General features: G+C 36.7%; 1 long non-coding RNA gene across 1 annotated transcript; it reads left to right on the top strand.

Annotated features, from left to right (window-relative positions):
- Window positions 1-1619: 1619 nt before the first annotated feature.
- On the top strand, window positions 1620-2836 carry LOC110874496. The gene is made up of 3 exons (XR_002555996.1): window positions 1620-1747; window positions 2281-2334; window positions 2591-2836. It is a non-coding gene; the product is annotated as an uncharacterized LOC110874496 (long non-coding RNA).
- The last annotated feature ends 1698 nt before the right edge of the window (window positions 2837-4534 follow it).

Genomic DNA, 4534 nt, shown 5'->3' with positions numbered 1-4534 from the left:
CGGAGCGAGTATGGAAAGAAAAGCGTGGCATGGATGCAAGGTAAGTGAAGCTTACGCCTTTTATTTTATTACCAATTACTTGATTTCGAGTATTGAATCTGAATTACGTTGAGTAAATGAAATATGATGTTCCGGCATGACTTATGCACGAGTCGGAAAAGTGAGAAAAAAATACGAAACCATGAATTATGGTAAAAACGGTTAAATAGTAATCAGGACATGGAGTAACGAATATATAAAGGAATTTGAAAGGACACCATTTTGGCATAAGCCATAACAGGTCAGACAAAACGAGAACGATTCCTAAGTAAGATGAATTCAAAAATAAACCGGGATAGGTGAAAGGGGGATGAAATGGTAATTAAATACCATCTCGTAATGATAATTAGTCATTTCGACTAAATGGGTCAAATGGTGTTGTTAACACCTGTAACACCTCGTAAAATCACGTCTAATGATATATTGACATGTGTAATAAACCCTAATAAAGTCCAATGTTGAATTTAAGGGACTAATTTTTCGAAAAATCGAAAACTTTGATAATAAAAGGACTGGAAGTGTTAGCATACCTAAAATAAGTTTCCAAATAACCTCTCACGATGATTATATTCACAGATGAGCCACTTGTCAATCGAGTGTAGCCGTTTGCGTAATTAATTGGAGGTTTGCGCAATAAAGGTTTAAAAGTGTCAACATGTTAATTCTTACCTCTGAGTGACCATTTAACAAACCGGGAGCTTCATGATATTTGATTATACTCTCGGGAATGCCAACTATTGGCCATCTAAGGTTTTTATGCCTATAAGTAAAGTTACGCGCAACTTTGCAAGTTAGAGGGACTAAAAGTGTCAATATGTTTAATTATACCTCTGAATGACCTTTTAGCAAACCCGAAGCATCGTCATGTTCAATAATACTTTCAATAATGCCTAATATGGATTAAATGAGGCTTCAATGCTATTAAATGATGAGATACGCAAGTTTGCGCAATAGAGGGGCCTAAAGCGTCAACTTTTGAATCTACGCCTTTCGGTGACCATTTAAGCAAATGGAAGCGTAGTAATATTTAAGTATATGCTTGGGAATGATCAATATGGGCTATGGAAGACTTGGATAACATTAAACGGCATTTCGCGCTACTTTGCTCAATTAAAGGACTAATTGCGACAAACTGCAAAAGTATGCCAATTCGTATGGTATCGGACTTTCCGGAATATGACCATGAGTTAAGCATACCCTATTTATTCTTTATATAGCTTAGATATAGGCTTGGAGGTGTTTGGCCGCAAAAAATAAACTTTTACGTCATGCAGGGACTAAAAGTGTCAAAAAGTGCACAAGTTTGCATTTTCGCGCATATCTCACATTCTGAATATCTCCTGTAACGCCCCAGAAATTTAATATTTTTATTTTATATTGCTATAACATGTTATAAGAAATAGCTATGAGTGTTAACCTAGTTAGAATGTGAATTAGAAATTGTTAGTTAGGAGAAGCAAGTTGGGCCATTTAAAAATAAGTATGCATACTTGAAGGGGGGAATTGTAAATAATGAAAGATTTAACTTAACAAAAAGGGGCTAGTAACACAAAACCACACACATATGCGTGTGTTTATGTCGCCAGGAGCAAGCACAAGATGAACCCCCTTCAAGTCTCACTAAATTAAGCAAATTGAGGCCCTAATCAAGACAATTACTCTTGCATGTTAGTAGATTCTGGATCATCTAAGCTTAATACACCATAAGGTAACAAGAATTTTACGATTTGATAATCTTGTATATATGGGGTTTCAAGAAATCTTTGAATTTATATGAAATTAGTATGATTATGAGTTAGAATCACCAATTAGAGAATGATAAACCCTTGTAGAATGTAAAATTGGTGTTTAAAGAGAAAACCCACTTAGGTCAAGATAATGGTTCTATGTAATACGGAATCTTGTGGTAAAAATTGGTATAAAAATGTTGTATGATGATATTCTTGCTTAATTTCGATATGGGAAATTAAATTGGGTTGGAGGTTATATGAGGTGTTGAGTGAAATTGATGTTATTAGAGTTATTGATATGAATGGGTCAATAAGGCATAAAATAGTTGTACATTATGCTTAACTATTAGTATGCACGCCAAGTGTTTGTCAAAATGCTCGAGCGAATTAACCACAGGATTTACAATGTTGAATGGTTAGAATAGAGAGTCGGTTGTTTGCTAATGAAAGTATGTTGATATTGGAAGGAAAAGAATGATGTGAATCTAAAGCATGTGATTTTTGATTATAGGGATCAAACAAGAAAGCTCGAGTCACTCCGGATCACATACAAACAACGACAAAGGTAAGTTCTTGCTTACATAACGTTATTAGCATGTATTGTCGTAGTATACTATTGTTCAATGGTTGAAGTCGTTTATTTGTAACGAGTTATTGCAAGCCGATTATGTAATTTAGGTATGGGTCGAATGAGTTAGAAGGGTAATGTGATAAATGGAAGAAACTTCATGTTCGGAAGAAGGTTTACTTGAGGGTCATGTTTGTAATTAACGTCGTATGAATTTTAGTAACTAAATGTCTAACGGTTTGGTTGTATGTAGGTAAAGCGACTTGTTAAATGGCGTTACTTGGATCGAACACATTTATGATGCACGCTTCCGTGAAGAAACTAGTTTTAGTCAAAATTTTTGTTAAATGCTTTCCTTTCTGTTCCAAACGGGTCTTTTGTAAGTTTTATGATCCGAAAGTAGTAGATGTTGAACTTGTAGTTAAAAGACTATGTTAGTAGTTTATGTAAGTTTGGGTTAAAAACTTTTGTAACCGTTATGTTGATCGTTACCAAGTTAAATGCAGAATTTTTGGCTTGTAAGTTATTCGACCCGTTTACTATTTTGCCAAATGAAAGTTCGCTAGTGTCTTTAAAAAGTTTTGGATCTTACATCTCCGGACACCCAAAAATTTATGTAAGCACTAAAATATTTTATTTTAGTGTATGGCTTGATAAAATTCCATTCGTCGCGTAGTTTGGATCGTTTTTCGCGTCCGTTCGTGTTTCGTCGTAATTAGACGAACAACGTGACCGTGCGGCCAAACGAACCGACATCCGACATGTTTTTGAGCATGTAGTATGTCCCTTATGTTTGGGCATTATTATAGAGCCTTAAAAATGGGGTAACGGCCCTCGAAAGTGTCCGTTATGGCATTTATCATGTACAGGGGCTGATCTGGTCAGTTTTGAAAGTTAATTATGTTTGGAAAACATAACAGGGACTGATATAGTCATTTCTGGAACTTGAATGCACCTGATATAGCAGCCCAGGGACCAGTTATGTCATTTCTGCAAGAAAATGAGGGTTTAAAAGCCCAGAAATCATGCAGGGACCAAACTTGGTGTAACACCTCAAAAATTTACGTCCTATAACGTACTGACACGTGTCATAAGCTTGAACGTGTTAATGAATACTATAGAAGGACTAAAGTTGACAAACATAGAAAGTATGTGAATTCAAGGGTTCAAGATGTCAGGGATAAATATACTTTACAGTAACCCTACATGATACTCGTACCTTCAAACGAATGAAGCATGGATCATACGGAACTAAAAGTGGAAGAAAGTGAGAGATTACAAACTACAGGGGTTAAATGTGTCAACATGTTTAAGTTATACCTCTAAGTGACCTTTTAGCAAACCCGAAGCTTTGTAACGATTAATTATGCTCACTAGAATACATGACAAAAATTTCATAAGGTTCCGTTATCGTATGAGAAAGTTATGATCAAATTCGTATACGAAGGGTTAAAAGCATCAACGATGAAGTTTATGACTTTTCGGGTAAACGCAAAGCAAACCAAGGACTTAACAAAGTGGGTATAAGTCTTGAAGCCCTTATAAGTCAACTTGGAGGGTTCAAAATGCAATAAATAAAGTCGAAACAAAGTTATGAAGGGGCAAGGACCAAAGCTAAAAAAAATCAAAAGTTTAGATTTGATCAGAAGGGGCGTCGCGCGACGCGAGGGCCCCTGGGGGGGGGGGGGGCTACGCGTGCCGCGAGGGGCTATCTGCTCCGAAAACTTTGCTAGGTGTCTGCCATTTCCATTCTAACCGACTTAGAACCATTATTTTTGCAGCATGGGCGCCCCCTACATGCTTTAGAGCCCCTAGGCACACTTGTAAATGATCCATGAGATTTAAGTTACTATAAAAGGCCCTCATGTGCAACATTTTGTTCACACCACACTTCTGCATTTGTGAAGACTTCTGGAGCTCCAAAGCAGACCCAAGTCATCCCTAGTCGTGCATAGGACTTTGGTAAGCACCCTTGACCTTCCTTAATTGAGTTTTTCATAGTTTATAGCTTAGAAGTCAAACCGTCGTAATTAACGGTTGACTTAACGATTAATCACTAATGGTCCAATGATTAGTCGAATCAAAGGTAGTTATATGTTGGTAATTATGTGGGCATTAAACCCTTAAAAGGGCACCCTCTGATTCCCACTCTAGCTAGTTCAAATGTCGGGTCAAAGTTGCTTAGAAAAAGTCAACA

Source organism: Helianthus annuus, chromosome 9 (assembly GCF_002127325.2).
Source record: "Helianthus annuus cultivar XRQ/B chromosome 9, HanXRQr2.0-SUNRISE, whole genome shotgun sequence".
NCBI lineage: Eukaryota > Viridiplantae > Streptophyta > Magnoliopsida > Asterales > Asteraceae > Helianthus > Helianthus annuus.
Note: the sequence above shows the minus strand (reverse complement) of the source record. Positions and strands in the feature narration are given on the sequence as shown.